At 48.4% G+C, this 23529-nt stretch overlaps 1 protein-coding gene across 1 annotated transcript in view; it reads left to right on the forward strand.

Moving 5' to 3' along the window:
* MYO1H (myosin IH) overlaps positions 1-23529 on the forward strand; it is a 179553-nt gene that overhangs the window by 50445 nt on the left and 105579 nt on the right. The gene's annotated exons all lie outside the window — the stretch shown is intronic.

The following is a 23529-nucleotide window of genomic DNA, read 5'->3' on the forward strand; positions in this document are numbered from 1 at the left end:
ATCAGAGGATCTTGTTGTTAGGCTACATTCACGCATTGTATACTTTTACATCCATGTATAATGGACAGTTTTTCACTCATGTCATCGGTATTGCCACTGTTTTGCATCCATGTTGCATTCATTTTTTCTCATCCAGGTTAAAGAGATCTTGTCATCAGGATTTTATACTCCAAATTGAAGGCATGTATGTATTGGCACTTTAATGCTCAGTAAATCTGTCATGGAGTGACTGACCAGTGTGACACAACCCAACGGTTGGTCGGTCACCAAACGGCACAACAACACAACGTCGATGGAATAGGGGAGAGGAAGGCCCTGACAATAGGGAATCAGGGACGGTCACCTCCTGAGCTCCACCCTGAGCCTGTCTCTGTTCTCACCGAAAACCATATGCAGGTCCTTCCCCCTGCCAACATCAGGATACCTCATCCCTATTTGTCACCTAGATCTGCCTTGGCTAGTGCACTTGCCGGCAAGGAGATCTAGCCTCACCTCTGCAGAAAAAACACACAGGGGGAAGTGACAGACACCAAAGGGACAAGGTAACAAAAATACAACACTTAGCTTGTGCACACCACTGCTTTTACAAAAATTCATAATTGAAATTGTATGCTAATGAGACCCTTTTTCAGGTTGAGGTTATTTTGACACATGGTAAGGTTTTAATACTATAGGTTAAGACCTTCCCGATTGGGTACACCTTGGCGCTGGAGGAATGGCTTATATGCTTTTTTTTTTAATTTTCAAATATTTATGGTATATGCACTATTGCTTTTTACTTACATACAGGTAAGTGTTCATTTTATTTCTATCTTAGGTTTTGTTTCTTTAATGACCAGTGTGAACATGTTTCTATACGTTGCATGTAAACCAACTTATACTTCAGGTCATTTCTTTCAGTTTTACTTTTGTTGTATGCTAATGAGTAATAAGTGCAGTGGGCGAGCTCTGCAGTTACAGCACTCCTGCTTATCTGCATATTACACACCTGCTACCTGACTCCTGTCTCTGACTGACAAGTCACTCATGTTTCAGTCACCTGTCAGTCACATACAGAAGGCAGGCAGTGGGTGGGGAAAAGGGAACCAGGAAAGCTGTGTTTCTCTTTCAATACTGAAGGAGTTAAACTGTCACAACTTTTATTTATCAACTGAATCTTAACAATGGATCAGGGAAAAACAGATGAAACACAGATTGAAACCTGAAGTACAAAGTATATCTTCAGTTTTTCATCCATGTTTATCAGCCGCTTGAGAGGAAATCTCGTGCCTGCAAATTACTGTTCTCTTCTTTCCTCCGTAGTCTTCCGCCCATCTATGAGCATAGGCATCAAGTTCCTTCTGCGCAGGTGCCGTTCCTAGTGTTCTCCAGCGCCCTCAGTAGAGCGAAGACTTTAATGTAACACAGTTCACCAGTTACAGGACGAGTGAGGGTCCTGCTCGCAAGCTTATAATCTATAAGAATGGAAACACCTGGAAACATCAACAAAAGTTAGTTTAATATGGTGTAGGTCCACCTTTTGCGGCGATTACAGCCTCAATTCTCTGAGGTATGGATTCATACAAGGTGTGAATCGTTTCCAAAGGAATTTTAGCCCATTCTTCAGTTAAAACACCCACTAGTTCTTTGAGCGTCGATGGCGGCGGAAATCAACGTCTAACTTGAATCTCTAAAATCGACCATAAATGCTCAATAATGTTGAGATCTGGGGATTGTGGGGGCCAGATGAGATGCTCAACTTCATTAGAATGTTCCTCGTGCCATGCTTTAACGATTCTAGCTGTATGAATTGGTGCATTATCATCCTGAAAGATGGCGTTCCCCTCCAGGAAGAGTGCTTGAACCATAGGATGCACTTGGTCGCCCAAAATGCCTAAATAATCTCAGCTGTTAATTCTTCCATGAAGGGATATCATTGGCCCGGCGGATCTCCACGAAATAGCACCACAGATCATCACAGAACATCTACCATGTTTTACGGTTGGGAGAAGGCAGTCTAGATGGAATGCTTCTTTCGGCTGTCTCCAAACCTACACTCGGCCGGAGGTCGGAAATAGGGTAAATGATGATTCATCTGACAATATCACGTTTCCACTGCTCGAGGGACCAATTCTGGAGGTTTCTACACCACTCTAAACGCTTGGAAACATTTGTCATTGAGAGCAGCGGTTTTCTAATTGCAGCTCTTCCATGGAATCCAGATTTGTGCAGCTCCCGACGAACAGTTTTCGTGGAAACTGGGTTCTGTAGGTGTTCATTGAGCTCAGCAGTGAATTTCGGAGCCTTGGTCTTGCGATCCTCTTTCACAATTCGCTTTAGAGTCCGACGGTCTCTCTCAGTCAACTTCGACTTTCGGCCGGACCTATGCTTTGCTGCGGATGTTTTTCCTTCTCTTTCAAATGCAGTCATTACTTTGGAGATAGTACCTCTTGACACGCCAAGCATTCGGGCACTTTCTGTTACACTAGCGCCTGTCATACGAGCACCAACAATTTGGCCTCTTTGAAAATCCGAGTTGTCTGCCATTGGTAACAGGTTACATAGTAACATACATAGTAACATAGTTTTGAAGGCTGAAGGAAGACCTTATGTCCATCTAGTTCAGCCTATTTTTAGTGCAGCTGTTCTGCATTGTTGATCCTGGGTAAGGCAAAAATCCCACAGAGTAGCAGCCAATTTTCTCCATAGGGAAAAAAATTCCTTCCCCTAAGATGGGTCAACCATCTACCTATAATATTATGTTATTCGTAACCTTCTATACTGTTACTCACAAGAAAAGCATCCATTCCTTTCTTAAATTCATTCAGTGAGTTGGCCATCACCACTTCCTCAGGAACAGAATTCCAGAGCCTCACCGCTCTTGCCGTGAAGAACCCTCTTCTATGCTGGTGCAGAAATTGTCTTTCCTCCAAATGAAGAGAATGCCCCCTTGTTCTTGTCACAGTCCTTGATACAAACAGTTCATTGGAGAGATCTCTGTATTGCCCTCTGATATACTTGTACATATATATTAAGTCTCCCCTAAGTCTTCTCTTTTCTAGCGTAAATAGACCTAATTTTGATAACCTTTCTGAGTATTGTAGTGAACCAACTCCATTTATCATTTTAGTAGCCTGCCTTTGAACCCTTTCAAGTTCAGTAATGTCTTTCTTGAGCACCGGCGTCCAAAATTGCACACAATACTCCAAGTGTGGTCTGACAAGTGATTTGTACAGAGGGAGAATTATGTTTTCATCTCGTGTCCCCAGACCTCTTCTAATGCATCCCATGACCCTATTTGCTTTGGTGGCAGCTGCCTGACACTGGGCACTCCAATTTAGCTTCTTATTGACTAAGATGCCTAAGTCTTTTTCCATGTCTGATTTCCCCAGCAGTTTCCCATTTAGTAAGTAATTGTAGCATCTGTTTCTCCTTCCCATGTGCATAACCTTACACTTATCTGTGCTAAACCTCATTTGCCATTTTTCAGCCCAATGCTCCAATTTACTCAAATCTGTCTGTAGTTGCAAACTGTCCTCCTTTGTGTTAACTACCTTACATAGTTTTGTATCATCTGCAAATACTGATATTTTACTGTGTAAGCCATCCACTAGATCTACAGTTCTGTGTACCAATGCTACCTCTAATGATGATGTTTTGATATATATGCCTCAAACATTACCTGCATTGATATATGTATGTATGAAAAAACATTTCCTCATTCAATAAAAACAAAGTTTAAAAAGAAGAAAAGAAAAGGATACACGTGGCCGTATGAATAATAATAATATGTAGCTTTATTTCACATGGTTACAATAAAGGTGTCCAGGCAATTAAAAATATGGCCGTGTGGAGCCTTTACTTCCTTTTTTTGTCAATTTTCTCCGGTGGTCAACGGTATTGGATCCATGCTGTGTTAACAAGGAGTAATGCTACATTTAACATACGGAGAGGCTTTTCCTAATTTTTCTTTTAGCGCTTCTTAAGTAGCCGTAGGTAGTCTACACAGAATCTCATCGACCTGACTTTCGGACTAGTACAATAGATGCAGCCAAGGAGCTTTGGCTTTCCCGTATCAATCCATTTTGCAGCATGTGTGACAGCAACTCCTTTACTTCCTGGTACATCTGAGGTTGAATTTGCCGATACTTTTCTAAGATGGAGGCTGTAGTTCTCATAGGGATCTCTTGTTGGATGGCTTTGGTGTACCCAAAGTCATCTTTGTGTCAAGCAAACACTCCTTGATACTGTTGTACCAGATTTTCTACCTGCCCCACTTGTTCCAGGGAGAGCATCATGATGTTTGCTTCCATTTGCTGTAGGAGATGGTAGCCAGCTCAGACCTCACCCCTACTTTCCTTTCCATTAAGAAACACTGACAAAGTTCATGGGTCCTCCTTCACAGACATAATTTCTATGGCATCGGACCTTGTGAGGTCTTCCGGCTTCATGTATGCTTGAGCTACCCCCTTCCAGGGGATCAACTGCAGTCTTCTTCCACTTAAATGTAAGCAGTGGTGGCTAGGATTCCGTGAACCAACAATCCTGGGGTTGTTTCATCCCTTTCCTTAGGTTTCATCTGTACTTCCACTCCTTCCAATGACACATGGGGCTGCACCGGCATAGTGAATATGGTGTGCCTTGCTGATAAGGTCACTGTAGCTTCCAGGGTTACCACCACTTTCCCGAGATGCTGGGAGGCGGCTTGTAACTTTTGAATCTGACTGATCCATACGGGCTATTGAAACACACTCTTACTTGCATGATGGCGAGTTACTCAAGTCCAACCGTTCCTTCATTGTCTATTGGCCAGTAATTGTCCTACTTCTTTCAACACATTCATCCCCAGGGTCATGATGGGTCCCCCTTCTCTGGGGCCTGTAACTAATATAACCCCCTTTCTGTCCAGACCTTTCCCGTCCACTGATATAGAAATCTATACTATGCTGGTCACAGGGATAGGCAGCTGGTTGGCAGTCAACAGTCAGATGGTTGGTTCCTTTCTGGAGAGGGAAGTATGCTTGGAAGTATTCCTCCAGCATAGTGGTCACCTGTGATCTGGTGTCAAACAGTGGATGCGTTGTCCATTAAACTCAGCCCAGGTAGTAGGTCTTTCAGAAACAATGTCTTCAGAGTCTTCAGGGGTGTGGAGCCCCACAGTGAACTCCTCAACCATGGGGCATGTTAGTTTAACAGATGCCTCCCTCTGCCTTCTTTCCTGAGTTGAATAATTCCAGGAGATGTGTCCCCTTCCTCCACAATTCATGCATTCCACCCCACGTTCTTTTGGTGGGTGGCGGGTACAGGGCTGCTGACCTTGAGGAAAATATTCCAACTTCAACTTCTCCTGATTCCGAACTGCAGGGCCCAGCTTCGTGATGTTACCGGGAGTTCCTCTAATACTGTTTAATTCTCCCTTATGTCTCAGATCTCTGCCCGGGTACAGTGCGGTTCTGTATTTGCTGATTCCAACACTGTTACTTCTTGGATCCGGACCATACCTGTCAGGACAGAGACCTCTCATTCCAGCACATTCACCTCTGCCCCAACTTCCAAGAAGCTCATTTTGGGGTTAGAGCGTAGGCATTCCTTCAGGAACTGTCTCAAGTAGGGGTCCCTCAGGCCCGCAATAAGTTGATCCCACAGCATTTTATCTAGCTGTCCCAGCCCTTGATATTCTTCCTGTGCTTTCTCAGTCATGTGGGTCGTTGCTTCCTGCAAAGCATTCACATACTGAACTACTGTCTTGCCCTCCCTCTGAATCCAACACATGAGGCTAAATAGGTTAGTGGTTTCACCTTGCAGATCTTCTAAAATTTTGACCACTTTATCGACAGTGTCACAGTCCCTTGGCTGCTGCAACATAACAGTTTGCTGTGCCTCTCTGTCTAGGGTCAATAGAGCTAACTCTGCCTGTAAGGCATGAGTCATGGGATACTTGTGTCCTTATCCGTAGTCACTCCACCCAGTCCCACAGTAACAGATTACTCCCCATAAACTTTGAAAGATTGCTAATCATAGCCCCCTAGGGGAATGCTTCCCTGATGGACTCGGTTACTGACTGGTCCATCATTTCTGTGCTGTAATGTACACCAAATGAAAGCAGGTTACTGGGATGCAACACACAGAGAAGGACAAGGCTATAATAACCACTTAACTATTTATTCTCTGGATGTGAATATAGGAAAAGGGTGATTTGAACAGATAGTAGTTCAGGAATAACAGGTTAATTACAAAGTACAATATTCAATATACAATAATATCACAGTTGCTATCAAGGCGCTATATAACTTTTGCAGAGGGATTTTATTACATTACATACAGTTGGTAAAATAAGTATCTCATGCACTGCCGATTTTGCAAGTTTTAACACCTACAAAGAGTGGAGAGGTCTGTAAATTTTTATCGTAGGTACACTTCAACTGAGAGATAGTTGAACCACATTGTATGAACCACATTGTATGATATTTCCATAATTATTTTGAATTTTATTGCATGAAATAATTATTTGATACGATAGAAAAACAGAACTTAATATTTGGTACAGAAATCTTTGTTTGCAATTACAGAGCTCAGACATTTCCTATAGAATCTTGACCAATTTTACACACACTGCAGCAGGGATTTTGACCCACTCCTCCATACAGAACTTCTCTAGATCTTTCAGGTTTCGGGGCTGTCGCTGGGCAACATTGAGTTTCAGCTCCCTCCTAAGATTTTCTATTGGGTTTAGGTCTGGAGCCTGGCTAGGCCACTTGAGGACCTTGAAATGCTTCTTACAAAGCCACTCTTTAGTTTACATGGATGCGTGTTTGGGGCCATTGTCATGCTGGAAGACCCCACCACGACCCATCTTCAATGCTCTTACTGAGGGAAGGAGGTTGGCCAAAATCTCGAGATACATGACCCTATCTATCATCCCTTAAACATGGTGCAGTCATCCTGTCCACTTTGTAGAACAGTACCCCCAAAGTATGATGTTACCTCCACCATGCTTCACGGTTTGGATCTTGTTCTTCGGGTTGTACTAATCCTTCATCTTCCTCCAAACATGACAGGTGGAGTTGATACCAAAAAGCTCTATTATGGTCTAATATGACCACATGACCTTCTCCCATGCCTCCACTGGATCATCCAGATGGTCATTGGTGAACTTCAAACGAACATGGATATGTGCTGGCGTGAGCAGAGGGACCTTGCGTGCTCTGCAGGATTTTAATCCATGATAGCGTAGTGTGTTACGAACAGTAATGTTTGAGACTGTGGTCCTAGCTCTCTTCGGGTCATTGATCAGGTCCTCCCATGTAGTTCTTGGCTGATTCCTGACCATTCTCAGAATCATCCTTACCCCACGAGGTGAGATATTGCATGGAGTCCCAGACCGAGGAAGACTGACAGTCATCTTGTGTTTCTTCCATTTTCTAATAATTGCACCAACAGTTGTTGCCTTCTCACCAAGCTGCTTGCCTATTGTTCTGCAGCCCATCCCAGTCTTGTGCAGGTCTACAATTTTGTCACTGGTGTCCTTAGGCAGCTCTTTCATCTTGGTGGAAAGGTTGGAGTGTGATTGATTATGTGGAGAGGTGTCTTTTATACAGATAATGAGTTCAAACAGGTGCAACTAATACAGGTAATGAGTGCAGGGTAGGAGGGCTTCTTAAAGAAAAACTAACAGGTCTGTGAGAGCCAGAATTCTTGCTGGTTAGTAGATGATCAAATATTTATTTCATGCAATAAAATGCAATTTAATTATGTAAAAATCATACAATGGGATTTTCTGTTTTTTATTTTTAGATTCTGTCTCTCACAGTTGAAGTGTACCTATGATAAAAAAAAATTACAGACTTTTCCATTCTTTGTTGGTTTGAAAACTTGCAAAATTGTCAGTGTACTAATTGCCTATTTTCCCCACTGTGTTTCCCGTTTCTTACGAGAGCAATGTCCATATTCCTAAGTGTACCACTATAATCATCCCCATTATATAGTATGCGCTAGCGGCAGTCTCCAGTTCTTCCCGCTAGGCTGCAAGTCTATTTAACAAAGTCAATCAATGCTCTCTGTGCCTCCTGGCCCCTTGAGAAAGGAAGGTCCGAAACGCGCGTCGGGGCGGACGCACTATATCCGGGCACCGCTATAGCCGCCATTTGCTGCTATTTGCTGATATCCACGGACGATACCTGCTGATAGCCACTGGTAATTTTACAATCATTATGGGCATTGCTCTTTCCCACTGTGGATATTATTATGGTCTGGGGTGGTCGGTAGTGTGGCAGTCTTACTCTTCTCCTTCTATATAAGCCTATGTGCTTGAATATAGGATTAATATGGGATTATTGGGCATTGTGCTATATGAATTGAATTGCAGATATATGTTTAAGCCTATTTAAATGCACTTTTGTATTTTTAGATTATATGTATAGGCTGAAGCACCTATTGATTTTTCATCAATTGTGTGCCTGGTTTAGTGCGTCTCTTTGTTCATATGGTGAACTACATTAACAGGTGTTTTCCATTTTTTTCCCTTCCAATGTTGGTGATATGGATTTTTAACTCTCTGTGGTAATTTAATAAAATAAATTTGTTTTTTAATATTACTTTGGCCTTTTGAACATCTGTTTTTCTTGATTACATATGTTTGTTTGATGTTAGGCATTATTTATCCTATTATGCACATGGAATATACACTGTGTTCCAAATTATTATGCAAAAAATATTTCCTCATATTTTCTCTAAATTACCTATATGAATTGCAGTCATTGTTATTTTCCAGTCATCTAATATTCTAGTATAATTGCAATGTTTTTGAACAAACTGCCTATGAAAACAGTATATTTTTAAAAATAAGAAACACTCAAAATGCATGTTCCAAATTATTATGCACAGCAGAGTTTTCAACCTTTTTATTTTTATTTTGAACCAAAAAATGGTCAATTGTGAAATTATAAGCAATGTCAGCTTATTACAAAATGAAATCAAACAGTTTTCAAGTCAAAACGTTATACTAGGTGATGTTACATTTGCACATAGGACCCCTTGTTGGAAAGAAGCTTCTGAACTCTCTCGTCCATTGAATTTGTCTGTTTTTGGATGGTTTGTGCTTCAATTGTTTTGCATGTGGACAGAATTCTCTCCCAGAGCTGTTGCCTAGATGTGAACTGCCTCCCGCCATCATAGACACTCCTTTTGATGATGCTCCAGAGGTTCTCAATGGGGTTGAGGTCAGGGGAAGATGGTGGCCACACCATAAGTTTGTCCTCTTTTATGCCCATAGCAGCCAGAGATGCAGATGTGTTATTTGCAGCATGAGACAGTGCATTATCATGCATGAAAATGATCTTGCTGCGGAAAGCACGGTTCTTCCTCTTGAACCATGGCAGGAAGTGCTGTTTTAGAAACTCCACATAGATTATGGAGTTCATCTTTACCCCTTCAGGGATCCTAAAGGGGCCGACAATCTCTCTCCCCATGATTCCAGCCCAAAACATTACTCCACCTCCTCCTTGTTGGCGCCTTAGCTGTGTTTTCATGGGGTGTCCATCAACCAGCCATCCTCCACTCCATCCATCTGGACCATCGAGCGTTGCACGGCACTCATCGGTGAACAAAACAGTTTGGAAGTCAGTCTTCATGTATCGTTTGAACCACTGGAGCCGTTTCTGCTTGTGTGCAGTGGATAGAGGTGGTCGACAGGATGGCTTACGCACAGCTGCAAACCTCTGAAGGACCCTGCATCTTGTTGTTCGGGGAACGTTGGAGGCACCAGCAGATTCAAAAACTTGTCTGCTGCTCTTTCTTATTTTTATGTGTAATTAATAAATATGTTATTTTAATATATTTTTCTGGATCTCTTCATTTTTTTCGGCAAATACTATTATGTAAGTCCGGAAATTTCTCTGATTATATGTATCTTGGAAGTGCCAGATCCTAATTATTTATTGGAAAATTCTAGTGTAATTCACAGCTGTCGATAGTAATATTTTGTATAAAACTGCACTAGAAGGTAATACATACAACTGCTGTAGATAAAATATACCACTGCTATAGAAGGTGATATATGTCATGGTCCAGTCCGGAGTTTATTTTCTGCTGTCTTCACTCCGGACTGGTCATGCGGGAGTTAATCTCCTCAGCCTCGTTCTGGAGCTAGCTGGGCTATTTCAGTCTCTCACAGCCTGCTGACCAGTGTTAGTGATAGCTCAAGCTTCCAGTTTAGAGCCTCTGACCCTTGTACCTTGGTGTTCCTCCTGCCTTTGACTGATATTCACGTGTATGACCCATACTGATTTCTGACCCCGTCTCTTGGTATTCGTCTCTGCTGTTACGTTCCCTCTCTGGCATCTGACTCCCCAGCTTGTACCCCGACCACGTATTTTGTCTCACGTTTTGGATCCTGTGCTCATGTTCTGGCTTTCTGACTCTCGGCTTGGTATTTTGACTACGTGTATTGCTGCTCCTTCTGGTACGTCTTTTCCTGCTAGTTTCTGACTCGGTTCGTCTGACTATTCTCTCTCGTTACCTGTGGCACCTGTGCTGTTGCTCAGGGTTGCTGCTCTTAGTGTGTAACCTCTCTTCCCTCACCAGCTCCCCCTGGTGGAGGTTTCACTACATTATACACAGCTGTTCTAGATAGTAATATATACCACTGCTCAAGAAGGTAATACATCCCACTACTGTAGCTAATAATATATATCACTACTAGTGTTGAGCATTCCGATACCGCAAGTATCGGGTATCGGCCGATATTATCTGTATCGGAATTCCGATACTTAGTTCCGATACTTTTTTCATATCGAATACCGGAATCGGAAGTTCCCATAATGCTAGGAGCCCGCTCGATTTGATTCAGCCAATGGGGATCCTCAGAAGTGTGGGCATATCCTGTTAGGCATGTAGGCATGTTAACTACTGGCATGGCTGTGATTGGCTGCTGAAATGATGTCATGATGCACTATAAAAAGCGCTGCAGCCGCCATTTCTGGTCACTTTGCTGTGAATTCAGTTAGGGACAGGCTGCTGTTGAAGACTGTGAGGGACAGTTAGAAATAGCGATTCCACAAAACATATAGTGCTTAACCCAGGCTACATAAACCACCACTGTAGCTTGCTTTTCCCTAGCAGCGCTGTTTTCACAGCTGTTTGCAAGGGCTGTGTGAGTGCAGACCCACGCTGTGTAGTGTGTCCTGCAGGCACGTCTGCTTGTAGGCCGGCCAGCGTGTGTCTCTGCCTCATACACATTTTTCTTTTATTGCTGCTTTTTTTTTCTCCTGTATAGTGTGCTTCCATACGTATCCATATACGTTGGTTGCAAACACTAAAGGAGTGGACAGCGGAGCCTTTCAGCAGCCTTTCAGTGCTATAGCCCATTTCTCTGCACTGTTTTTGGCTGTCTGATAGGTCTCTCTGTGTGTGAGTGCAGCTCACGTTGCAGTGTGTTCTACAGCCACTGCTAGCTGTAGTCCGCTCAGCGTGCGTCACTGCCTCATACATAGTCCTTTTTTTGCAGCTAATTTAGCCAGATTTTTGCTCCTATATTAGTGTGCTTCCAACCGCATCCATTGTCATTGGTTGGTTGCAAACACTATATAGGATTAGATAGAGGAGCCTTTTTGCTGGCTTGTGCCCTTCAGGGCCAGCCAGGCTAGTATCACCCTATTTTTTGGAGCCTCATCAATTGCATTGTAGGTTAGCTTCCTGCATTGTAATCGCTCCAAAAAGTTTGTGATACTATAGCTTTCAAACTTTGGTCACATCCTTTCCTTTCCCCCCACCCAAAAAAAAGGAAATAAAGTTCACCAAACACTCCACTTTACAGTTGTCTAGGCCACATTAGATCATATTAAAGTGTAGTACACACACTCTTAGCCAAATTAGTGTTTCTTATACTGGTTAGCAGGTGTTCAGGAATAAGAACACTAAGCCACCCCTTTTTTACTTTTCTGCCTATCTTTATCAGTCTACCAAGATGAAGAAGGCAGGGAGTAAGGCACGTGGTCGTGGCCGTGGAGTTTCAGCAGGGAGAGGACGGGGGGATTCAGCAGGGAGAGGACGTGGGGATTCGGTGTCTGCTGCGGCCACCAGTGACCCGGCATCCCCCACTTTTACCAGGCAACAGTCCTTCATGCGCAGCTTTGTAGGACCTCGCCGTACCCCACTGCTGCGTGACGAACAAATTGAAGCCGTTGTCGGATGGATGGCAGCTAACGCATCCACTTCAATGACTTCCGCATCCTCCCAAGGCCAGAGCACTGAAGAGCAACCATCTGTCTCTTCACCACCTGCCAAATTGCCCAGGCAGTCTGAGAGCCCTGGACAGGAGCCATCTCAATCTTTACTTCTGTTCTCAGAATCTGTTGGCTTGGAAAGAGGTGGCCAGCCAAGCAGCATTCTAGAGCGTGAAGAAGAGGGAGTATGCAGTGATGCGCAACTGCTTTGTCACTCTGAATCTGAAGAGGCGGGTGGGCCAGTGCCTATGGTCAGCACACCTCAGTATGCTTCAGATGATGATGAGACTCAGTTGCCAATTTCTGGTGCGTACGGTGCTGGCGAGACAACCCAGGACCAGCCGGTGCTTGAAGAGGGGAGTGGAGATGATGAGGTCCTTGACCCATCATGGCGTCAGCCACAGGAAGGTGGTGGGAGCAGCTCTGAGGAAGAGATTCCCCGAACGGCCAAAAGAGGAGGGAGAGGGTGGGGGCAGACTTGGTTGCCTGTAGCCTCCACTTTGGCACCCGTGAGGAGCAATCCTCTTCCAAAACACAAAACGGGCGCTCCCAGGACTTGCAGTGCGTGGTCTTTTTTTGACACAGTTGCAGATGACATTTGCTTTGTCAAATGCAAGCTGTGTCATCAGAAAGTGAAACGAGGGAAAAATGTGACCAACCTCAATACCACAAATATGTGGAAACATGTGCGTACCAAGCACGAGGTGGAGTTACACAGACACACTGGAGATGTAGGCCAACCTTCAGCAGCACCTACCACCTCTTCAGCTCGTGTTGGGGCCTCTTCCTCCAGCTCACACACAGCTAGTTCGGTTTCCTCACTGGAACGCCATGGAAGAACCACTGCCACTGTTGTCCAGAGACCCAGTGAAATTCCACCCACTGAACCACGTTCGCAGTCATCAGCACACTCCCAGGCCACTCACCAGCAATCGGTAGCACAGGCATGGGAGAAAAAGCGGCCATACTCGGCAAACCATCCCCGAGCACTGGCTCTGAATGCCGGCATTGCCAAACTACTGGCCCTTGAGATGCTGTCATTCAGGCTGGTGGAGACTGACACCTTCCGGAACTTTATGTCATTGGCAGTTCCACAATACAATGTGCCCAGCCGCTTTTATTTCAGCAGGCAAGCTGTCCCTGCCCTGCAAAAGCATGTGGAGGGAAAAATTAAAAATGCGCTACTAAATGCCGTCAGTAGCAAGGTCCACCTGACCACCGATGCGTGGACCAGTAGCCATGGACAGGGACGATACCTTTCCGTCACTGCCCATTGGGTCAATGTTGTGGAGCCGGGTACAGATCTGGAGAGTGGCTCTGTACATATTCTGCCAACTCCAAGGATTGCAGGAATGCAGTCTGTACATATTGAGTCCTCCTTCTACTCTAGTTCCTCGGAATCAGCACTGCGTGAGCCTGTTAGGCCAGATATGAGCACAGGTGTGGCCAAACGTCAACAGGCCGTCCTTAAATTAATTTCTTTGGGGAATCGGAGCCACACAGCACAGGAGCTCTGGAATGCCATCAAGCAGGAGAGTGATGTGTGGTTTGTGCCAGCGAATCTCCAGCCAGGTTTGGTAGTGAGTGACAATGGCCGAAAACTAGTGGCAGCTCTGGGCCTAGGCAACCTCACTCACATACCATGTCTGGCACACGTGCTCAATTTGGTCGTGCAGAGCTTTCTGAGGGACTATCCGGATCTTGATGCACTGCTGCACAAGGTTCGCCTAGAGTGTGCTCACTTGCGGCGTTCCAGCATGGCAAGATCGCGCATTGCATCTCTGCAACGCCGATTCCGCCTGCCAGAACATAGCATCATATGTGACCTCCCCACCAGGTGGAATTCAACGTTACATATGTTGGAGCGGTTGTGTGAGCAGCAGGCAGCAGTAATGGAGTACCAGCTGCATCAGGCGCAAACAAGTCGCACTGTGCGCCGGACACACTTCACCACCACTGAGTGGGCCACTATGAGGGACATCTGCCAAGTTTTGCGTGCCTTCGATGACTCCACGCGGATGGCCAGTGCAGATGATGCACTAATCAGCATGACTGTCCCCCTCATCTGTCTGCTTCAAAAAACCTTACAAGCACTAAGTGAGGAGGTTTTTGAAGAGGTCGAGGATGAGCAGTCAGAAATGCCATCTGCTTCTGTCAAGTCTGCGCAACGTGCTTCCACACAAAGGCCCAGGCAGGGGACACTTAGTGAGGAGGATGACGAGGAGTCAATGGAGGAGGAGGAACACATCTCTCCAGAGGAGGGAGGTACACAAGGCTCTAGTAGTCAGTGTGTACAGCGAGGGTGGGGTGATGCTGAGCAGGCAGAGATGCTGCCTCAAGCTGGGGACAGCGTTTCCGGTCCAGTTGGCAGTCTGCAGCACATGGTTGATTTCATGCTGCAGTGCTTGTTAAATGACCGCCGCATCGCCAACATTCTCCACACGGCTGATTATTGGGTGTACACCCTCCTAGATCCTCGCTACCGGGACAACTTACAAAGCCTCATACCACAGTTGAACCGGGAGCGAAAAAAGCGGGAGTACCAAGAAACACTTGTGCAGGCCATCATGTTCTTCATTCCCCCCACAAGTGTTGCTGGTAGTGCTTTTCAAAGCAGCCATGTGGGTAGAGGCAGTGGAGGAAGCTCTGCACAAAGAGGTAGCAGAGGCAGTGCCGCAGGACAAGGCAAGGCCAGTATGGCCCAAATGTGGAAAAGTTTTGTGGGACCGCCACAAACGGCTACACCATCACAGACGGCTCCAGTCAGCAGGAGGCAACGTTTCCGTCAGATGGTGACAGACTACTTGTCGTGCCCTGTTAGTGTTTTCCCAGACGGCTCTTCCCCATTCAAGTATTGGGTCTCTAAGCTGGATACATGGCCAGAGCTTAGCCAGTATGCATTGGAGGTGCTGGCTTGCCCTGCTGCCAGTGTATTATCGGAACGTGTCTTTAGTGCTGCAGGTGGTGTGGTAACAGACCGTCGCACGCGACTATCCGCCGATAATGTTGACCGGCTTACTTTTGTGAAAATGAACAAGGCCTGGATCTCACCTGAATTTGCCAGTCCTCTTCCAGAATAAATAATTGGCTGGCAACAGGATCCAGGTCTCCTGTTGTGTTCATGTTTCTATGACCTGAACTTTATTTCCTGGGCTACAGCAACGCCCGTTGTTGCTCAGAAGTGCTGTCCGCACAGACAAAACACTCGCTCATGTGTAAGTGGGGTTCGGTAACGTCAGCTGATCCCCTGCTGTGTGTACGGCAAACTCTCCTGCTGCCTACAACTTCTGACTACCTCTGATTTAATATGTTCTCTGATTTGCCCTCTGTCTCCACTCTGTTTTGAGTATTTCCTCCGGCCTACAACACCGCCTGTTTCTGCTCTCAAGTGTCGTCTGCACAATCCACACTTGTTCCTGTGGTACCTGGGTCCTGTAACATCTGCTCATCTCCAGAGTTGAGCACGGCAATGTCTCCTGCTTTGTCTACATTCCCACTACTTGTAGTGGAAATGTGGACAGAGCAGGAGACATTGCCTGACTCACCTCTAGGGAGAAGCTGCTGTTACAGAACCCCAGTAACACAGGAACAAGTGTGGGTTGTGCAGACGGCATTTCAGAGCAGCAACTGGCGTGGTTGGAAGCCAGAGGAAATACTCGAAACAGAGTGAAGACAGAGGCCTAATTGGAGTACGTTGACAGTTAGTAGTAGTCTAGAAACAATCGCAAACTGCCACCAAGTAGGCCTCGGCCTACTACCTGATTTTCCCTGGGCTCTGACACCGCCAGTTGGTGCTCAGAAGTGCTGTCCGCACGGACAAAACACTCGCTCATGTGTAAGTGGGGTTCGGTAACGTCAGCTGATCCCCTGCTGTGTGTATGGCAAAGTGTCCTGCTCCCTCCACAGTCAAACAACCTCAGATTTACACCTGGCTCCAAGTAGGCCTCGGCCTACTACCTAATTTTCCCTGGGCTCCGACAACGCCAGTTGGTGCTCGGAAGTGCTGTCCGCACAGACAAAACACTCGCTCATGTGTAAGTGGGGTTCGGTAACGTCAGCTGATCCCCTGCTGTGTGTACGGCAAACTCTCCTGCTGCCTACAACTTCTGACTACCTCTGATTTAATATGTTCTCTGATTTGCCCTCTGTCTCCACTCTGTTTTGAGTATTTCCTCCAGCCTACAACACCGCCTGTTTCTGCTCTCAAGTGCCGTCTGCACAATCCACACTTGTTCCTGTGGTACCTGGGTCCTGTAACATCTGCTCATCTCCAGAGTTGAGCACGGCAATGTCTCCTGCTTTGTCTACATTCCCACTACTTGTAGTGGAAATGTGGACAGAGCAGGAGACATTGCCTGACTCACCTCTAGGGAGAAGCTGCTGTTACAGAACCCCAGTAACACAGGAACAAGTGTGGGTTGTGCAGACGGCATTTCAGAGCAGCAACTGGCGTGGTTGGAAGCCAGAGGAAATACTCGAAACAGAGTGAAGACAGAGGCCTAATTGGAGTACGTTGACAGTTAGTAGTAGTCTAGAAACAATCGCAAACTGCCACCAAGTAGGCCTCGGCCTACTACCTGATTTTCCCTGGGCTCCGACACCACCAGTTGGTGCTCAGAAGTGCTGTCCGCACAGACAAAACACTCGCTCATGTGTAAGTGGGGTTCGGTAACGTCAGCTGATCCCCTGCTGTGTGTATGGCAAAGTGTCCTGCTCCCTCCACAGTCAAACAACCTCAGATTTACACCTGGCTCCAAGTAGGCCTCGGCCTACTACCTCATTTTCCCTGGGCTTCGACAACGCTAGTTGGTGCTCGGAAGTGCTGTCCACACAGAAAAACACACTCGTTCATGTGAAAGTGGGGTTCGGTAACGTCAGCTGATCCCCTGCTGTGTGGAGGGCAAACTGCTGCTGCCTCCAAATTTTAGCTACTTCAGATTTAAACATTCTCTGATTTGGCCTCTGTCTCCACTCTGTCTCTAGTATTTCCCCTGACCTCCAACACCGCCAGTTCCTGCTCACAGTTGCCGTCCACGTATTCCACACGTGTTCCTGTGTTACTGGGGTTCTGTTACGTCAGCAGATCCCCCAATGTGTGTCCGCCACTGTCTCCTGCGCTGTCCACCTTCCCACTGCAAGCGGTGGGAATGTGGACAGAGCAGGAGACAGTGGCAGACACACATCAGGGGATCTGCTGACATTACAGAATCCCAGTAACACAGGAACACGTGTGGATTGGGCAGACGGCTACTGTACGCATAAACTGGCGGTGTTGGTGGTCACGTGAAATCCTGGAAACAGAGTGGAGATAGATGCCTAATTGGAGCACGTTGACAGTCTGTTGTAGCCTACAAACAATCTAAAACTGCCACCAAGTAGGCCTCGGCCTGCACCCTGGTTCTCCCTGGGCTCCAACAACGCTAGTTGGTGCTCGGAAGTGCTGTCCACACAGAAAAACACACTTGTTCATGTGAAAGTGGGGGTCAGTAATGTCAGCTGATCCCCTGCTGTGTGGAGGGCAAACTGCTGCTGCCTCCAAATTCAAACAACGTCTTATCTTAAACTGCCTCCAAGTAGGCCTCAGCCTACAAAATGACTATCCCTGGGCTCCAACATCGCCAGTTGTTGCTCGGAAGTGCCGTCCACACAGAAAAACACACTCGTTCATGTGAAAGTGGGGTTCGGTAACGTCGGCTGATCCCCTGCTGTGTGGAGGGCAAAGTGTCCTGCTCCCTCCAAAGTCAAAATACCTCAGCTTTACACCTGGCTCCTAGTAGGCCTCGGCCTGCACCATGATTGTCCCTGGGCTCCAACACCGCCAGTTGGTGCTCGGAAGCGCTGTCCACACAGAAAAACACACTCGTTCATGTGAAAGTGGGGTTCAGTAACGTCAGCTGATCCCCTGCTGTGTGGAGGGCAAACTGCTGCTGCCTCCAAATTGTAACTACTTCAGATTTAAACATTCTCTGATTTGGCCTCTGTCTCCACTCTGTCTCTAGTATTTCCCCTGACCTCCAACACTGCCAGTTCCTGCTCACAGTTGCCGTCCACGCATTCCACACTTGTTCCTGTGTTCCTGGTGTTCTGTAACGTGAGCTGATCCCCCAATGTGTGTCCGGCACTGTCTCCTGCGCTGTCCACCTTCCCACTGCAAGTGGTGGGAATGTGGACAGAGCCGGAGACATTGGCAAACAAACATCAGGGGATCTGCTGACATTACAGAACACCAGTAACACAGGAACACGTGTGGATTGGGCAGACGGCTACTGTACGCATAAACTGGCGGTGTTGGTAGTCACGTGAAATCCTGGAAACAGAGTGGAGACAGATGCCTAATTGGAGCACCTTGACAGTCTGTTGTGGCCTACAAACAATCTAAAACTGCCACCAAGTAGGCCTCGGCCTGCACCCTGGTTCTCCCTGGGCTCCAACAACGCTAGTTGGTGCTCAGAAGTGCTGTCCACACAGAAAAACACACTCGTTCATGTGAAAGTGGGGGTCAGTAACGTCAGCTGATCCCCTGCTGTGTGGAGGGCAAAGTGTCCTGCTCCCTCCAAAGTCAAAATACCTCAGCTTTACACCTGACTCCTAGTAGGCCTCGGCCTGCACCATGATTGTCCCTGGGTTCCAACAACACTAGTTGGTGCTCGGAAGTGCTGTCCACACAGAAAAACACACTCGTTCATATGAAAGTGGGGTTCGGTAACGTCAGCTGATCCCCTGCTGTGTGGAGGGCAAAGTGTCCTGCTCCCTCCAAAGTCAAAATACCTCAGCTTTACACCTGGCTCCTAGTAGGCCTCGACCTGCACCATGATTGTCCCTGGGTTCCAACAACGCTAGTTGGTGCTCGGAAGTGCTGTCCACACAGAAAAACACACTCGTTCATGTGAAAGTGGGGGTCAGTAACGTCAGCTGATCCCCTGCTGTGTGGAGGGCAAAGTGTCCTGCTCCCTCCAAAGTCAAAATACCTCAGCTTTACACCTGGCTCCTAGTAGGCCTCGGCCTGCACCATGATTGTCCCTGGGTTCCAACAACGCTAGTTGGTGCTCGGAAGTGCTGTCCACACAGAAAAACACACTCGTTCATGTGAAAGTGGGGTTCGGTAACGTCAGCTGATCCCCTGCTGTGTGGAGGGCAAACTGCTGCTGCCTCCAAATTGTAACTACTTCAGATTTAAACATTCTCTGATTTGGCCTCTGTCTCCACTCTGTCTCTAGTATTTCCCCTGACCTCCAACACCGCCAGTTCCTGCTCACAGTTGCAGTCCACGCATTCCACACGTGTTCCTGTGTTACTGGGGTTCTGTAACGTCAGCAGATCCCCCAATATGTGTCCGCCACTGTCTCCTGCGCTGTCCACCTTCCCACTGCAAGTGGTGGGAATGTGGACAGAGCAGGAGACAGTGGCAGACACACATCAGGGGATCTGCTGACATTACAGAATCCCAGTAACACAGCAACACATGTGGATTGGGCAGACGGCTGCTGTACGCATGAACTGGCTGTGTTGGTGGTCACGTGAAATCCTGGAAACAGAGTGGAGACAGATGCCTAATTGGAGCACGTTGACAGTCTGTTGTAGCCTACAAACAATCTAAAACTACCACCAAGTAGGCCTCGGCCTACACCATGATTGTCCCTGGGCTCCAACAACGCCAGTTGGTGCTCGGCAGTGTCTTTGGCACGGGGACTCCCTGTTGCCCAGCCTGGTTCCAGCAGGCCTGCTGTTTCCGGGTAGTGTCAAGGTCACTATGCCACCAATCCGTTGTCCTGTCATCTTGCGGCCGGGTTAGCCGACTCTACGGTGCCTGCAGTTTAGGTGACTCCTATGTGGGCTGCGGGAACTGGCACTGAAGGCTGGATCCATAGTGCCAATGGGACATGGACCCCCTGTAGGACTGTGGGTTTCGGTAACTGCGGCCGGCTTGCGGCCTGGCTACTTTGCTTTGAATGGGTACCTTCTGCTACCCACCCGGGTTCCAGCACTGTCTGCTGGTTCTCGCCAGAGCCTTTGGCCTAGGTGCCTCCATCTCGGTATCCGAGGTCCAGCACCATCAGCTGGTCCTTGGTAGTGCTTTCTAGCACAGGTACCTCCTGCCTAGTAACCGTGGTCCAGCACCGTCAGCTGTTCCTCGGTAGTGCCATTGGCTCTTGTAGCTTTTGCTACCCATCTGGGTTCCAGCACCGTCAGCTGGTTTTCGGCAGTGTCTTTGGCACGGGGACTCCCTGTTGCCCAGCCTGGTTCCAGCACGCCTGCTGTTTCCGGGTAGTGTCAAGGTCACTATGCCACCAATCCGTTGTCCTGTCGTCTTGCAGCCGGGTTAGCCGACTCTACGGTGCCTGCAGTTTAGGTGACTCCTATGTGGGCTGCGGGAACTGGCACTGAAGGCTGGATCCGTAGTGCCAATGGGACATGGACCCCCTGTAGGACTGTGGGTTTCGGTAACTGCGGCCGGCTTGCGGCCTGGCTACTTTGCTTTGAATGGGTACCTTCTGCTACCCACCCGGGTTCCAGCACTGTCTGCTGGTTCTCCCAAGAGCCTTTGGCCTAGGTGCCTCCATCTCGGTATCCGAGGTCCAGCACCGTCAGCTGGTCCTTGGTAGTGCTTTCTAGCACAGGTACCTCCTGCCTAGTAACCGCGGTCCAGCACCGTCAGCTGTTCCTCGGTAGTGCCATTGGCTCTTGTAGCTTTTGCTACCCATCTGGGTTCCAGCACCGTCAGCTGGTTCTCGGCAGTGTCTTTGGCACGGGGACTCCCTGTTGCCCAGCTTGGTTCCAGCACGCCTGCTGTTTCCGGGTAGTGTCAAGGTCACTATGCCACCAATCCGTTGTCCTGTCATCTTGCGGCCGGGTTAGCCGACTCTACGGTGCCTGCAGTTTAGGTGACTCCTATGTGGGCTGTGGGAACTGGCACTGAAGGCTGGATCTGTAGTGCCAATGGGACATGGACCCCCTGTAGGACTGTGGGTTTCGGTAACTGCGGCCGGCTTGCGGCCTGGCTACTTTGCTTTGAATGGGTACCTTCTGCTACCCACCCGGGTTCCAGCACTGTCTGCTGGTTCTCCCAAGAGCCTTTGGCCTAGGTGCCTCCATCTCAGTATCCGAGGTCCAGCACCATCAGCTGGTCCTTGGTAGTGCTTTCTAGCACAGGTACCTCCTGCCTAGTAACCGTGGTCCAGCACCGTCAGCTGTTCCTCGGTAGTGCCATTGGCTCTTGTAGCTTTTGCTACCCATCTGGGTTCCAGCACCGTCAGCTGGTTCTCGGCAGTGTCTTTGGCACGGGGACTCCCTGTTGCCCAGCCTGGTTCCAGCACGCCTGCTGTTTCCGGGTAGTGTCAAGGTCACTATGCCACCAATCCGTTGTCCTGTCGTCTTGCGGCCGGGTTAGCCGACTCTACGGTGCCTGCAGTTTAGGTGACTCCTATGTGGGCTGCGGGAACTGGCACTGAAGGCTGGATCCGTAGTGCCAATGGGACATGGACCCCCTGTAGGACTGTGGGTTTCGGTAACTGCGGCCGGCTTGCGGCCTGGCTACTTTGCTTTGAATGGGTACCTTCTGCTACCCACCCGGGTTCCAGCACTGTCTGCTGGTTCTCGCCAGAGCCTTTGGCCTAGGTGCCTCCATCTCGGTATCCGAGGTCCAGCACCATCAGCTGGTCCTTGGCAGTGCTTTCTAGCACAGGTACCTCCTGCCTAGTAACCGTGGTCCAGCACCGTCAACTGTTCCTCGGTAGTGCCATTGGCTCTTGTAGCTTTTGCTACCCATCTGGGTTCCAGCACCGTCAGCTGGTTCTCGGCAGTGTCTTTGGCATGGGGACTCCCTGTTGCCCAGCCTGGTTCCAGCAGGCCTGCTGTTTCCGGGTAGTGTCAAGGTCACTATGCCACCAATCCGTTGTCCTGTCGTCTTGCGGCCGGGTTAGCCGACTCTACGGTGCCTGCAGTTTAGGTGACTCCTATGTGGGCTGCGGGAACTGGCACTGAAGGCTGGATCCGTAGTGCCAATGGGACATGGACCCCCTGTAGGACTGTGGGTTTCGGTAACTGCGGCCGGCTTGCGGCTTGGCTACTTTGCTTTGAATGGGTACCTTCTGCTACCCACCCGGGTTCCAGCACTGTCTGCTGGTTCTCGCCAGAACCTTTGGCCTAGGTGCCTCCATCTCGGTATCCGAGGTCCAGCACCGTCAGCTGGTCCTTGGTAGTGCTTTTTAGCACAGGTACCTTCTGCTTAGTAACCGTGGTCCAGCACCGTCAGTTGGTCCTCGGTAGTGCCATTGGCTCTTGTTCTTTCTTCTACCCATCCGGGTGCCAGCACTGTCTGCTGGTTCTCGCCACAGCTTTTGGCCTAGGTGCCTCCATCTCGGTATCCGAGGTCCAGCACCGTCAGCTGGTCCTTGGTAGTGCTTTTTAGCACAGGTACCTTCTGCTTAGTAACCGTGGTCCAGCACCGTCAGTTGGTCCTCGATAGTGCCATTGGCTCTTGTTCCTTCTGCTACCCATCCGGGTGCCAGCACTGTCTGCTGGTTCTCGCCACAGCCTTTGGCCTAGGTGCCTCCATCTCGGTATCCGAGGTCCAGCACCGTCAGCTGGTCCTTGGTAGTACTTTTTAGCACAGGTACCTTCTGCTTAGTAACTGTGGTCCAGCACCGTCAGTTGGTCCTCGGTAGTGCCATTGGCTCTTGTTCCTTCTGCTACCCATCCGGGTGCCAGCACTGTCTACTGGTTCTCGCCACAGCCTTTGGCCTAGGTGCCTCCATCTCGGTATCCGAGGTCCAGCACCGTCAGCTGGTCCTTGGTAGTGCTTTTTAGCACAGGTACCTTCTGCTTAGTAACCGTGGTCCAGCACCGTCAGTTGGTCCTCGGTAGTGCCATTGGCTCTTGTTCCTTCTGCTACCCATCCGGGTGCCAGCACTGTCTGCTGGTTCTCGCCACAGCCTTTGGCCTAGGTGCCTCCATCTCGGTATCCGAGGTCCAGCACCGTCAGCTGGTCCTTGGTAGTGCTTTTTAGCACAGGTACCTTCTGCTTAGTAACCGTGGTCCAGCACCGTCAGTTGGTCCTCGGTAGTGCCATTGGCTCTTGTTCCTTCTGCTACCCATCCGGGTGCCAGCACTGTCTGCTGGTTCTCGCCACAGCCTTTGGCCTAGGTGCCTCCATCACGGTATCCGAGGTCCAGCACCGTCAGCTGGTCCTTGGTAGTGCTTTTTAGCACAGGTACCTTCTGCTTAGTAACCGTGGTCCAGCACCGTCAGTTGGTCCTCGGTAGTGCCATTGGCTCTTGTTCCTTCTGCTACCCATCCGGGTGCCAGCACTGTCTGCTGGTTCTCGCCACAG

The sequence above is a fragment of the Dendrobates tinctorius genome, unplaced genomic scaffold (assembly GCF_039654945.1).
Source record: "Dendrobates tinctorius isolate UK_male_01 unplaced genomic scaffold, ASM3965494v1 ptg000073l, whole genome shotgun sequence".
NCBI classification, from domain to species: domain Eukaryota; kingdom Metazoa; phylum Chordata; class Amphibia; order Anura; family Dendrobatidae; genus Dendrobates; species Dendrobates tinctorius.